The sequence below is a fragment of the Phytophthora infestans genome, genomic scaffold (assembly GCF_000142945.1).
Source record: "Phytophthora infestans T30-4 supercont1.26 genomic scaffold, whole genome shotgun sequence".
Taxonomy (NCBI): domain Eukaryota; phylum Oomycota; class Peronosporomycetes; order Peronosporales; family Peronosporaceae; genus Phytophthora; species Phytophthora infestans.
Genome location: NW_003303733.1, coordinates 1,035,498 through 1,036,759, shown reverse-complemented (window position 1 = coordinate 1,036,759; position 1,262 = coordinate 1,035,498).

The following is a 1,262-nucleotide window of genomic DNA, read 5'->3' as shown; positions in this document are numbered from 1 at the left end:
GTGAGCTGTTCGAGGCTGTCAAAATCTTCAAACTTGACGGCCCAGATTCCACTTGGACGTTGGGGACAGTGACGACCTTCCCGTTGGCCAGTCGCACTGACACCGTCCCGTTGCCCTTGCTTTCTCTCAAAGCTTCGGACAACTTTGTTGCCGTTACGAGCAACCGTCTGGCGGCGAGCGAAATTCTTCGACGCCCCAGAGTCAATCAAGATTCGAAAGGGATGATCGTATCCCCGTACACATCCGTGTACTACGAGCAACCCACCGCTGCTCTTCGCCGATTCGAGAGTGCGAAGGCTCTCAGGGGCTAAGTCCCCGTAATACGCGCCACCCGCGCACCCATCACGAAGACTTAGTTCTTCCCCAGTAGGGCGCCCCGCCCCTACTGGTTCCCGGCGTTCCCCTGTCCCCGGGATCCTGGCTTCTGCCAGCGACCCTTGAGGACGGGCTTGGGGAAGGACCGTCTGCGGAGTCTTTCCGCGGGGCAGTCACGCTTGAAGTGGCCCATCTTCCCACAGCCGAAGCAGCGGATGTCACGCTGTTCGGCGGACCCGAGCTCCATGGGAACTGGTCCGTTGGGGCTTGTTCGACCGGGAGCCGACAAGGAACCCCCAGGCCACGCTGAGGCCGGCGTACGGGCCTGGCGATGGCTGTACTCTTCTTGAAGATCCACTTGAATCGCCTCTTCAAGGGTGCTTGACTGCACCCGGAACAGCTGAGTGCGTGCGGGGCCCACTCGAAGGCCGTCCATGAACACAGTCATCTTGATGTGTTCGTTGAGTGGGTTTCCCACTAGGGACGCCGTGAGCTCCCGTATCTCTTGCACATACTCGTGCAGTTCGCGTCTTCCTTGTTTACACGCGAGGAAGCGCGAATGCTGGCGGTACTCGTAGTTCGCCGGGAGGAACGCGGCTCGGAGCTGTTCGCACAGCTGAGCCCAGGATGTGATACATCCAGGGGATGTTGCTTCCCGAGTGTACACCCAACTCTTAGCACTACCGCTAAGGTTGGAGAGTGCAAAAGCAACACGCAGTTGCTCGGTTGAGATCAGAGCCGCGTCCATCGCGAGCTCTACTTCTCGGACCCAGAAGTGAAGGTTCTCGCCTTCCTTCTCTTCATACGGCTTAACCTTCAGCCGCATTGGCTTCGGGTGAGGCGGATTTGCTTCCGCCGCCGGAGCCTGCAGGTTCTCCCCCACATGCGCGATGAGGCCCTGCTCGTACGCGTCGAACGCATTGACGTGCTCGAGCTGCTCGGCCGGT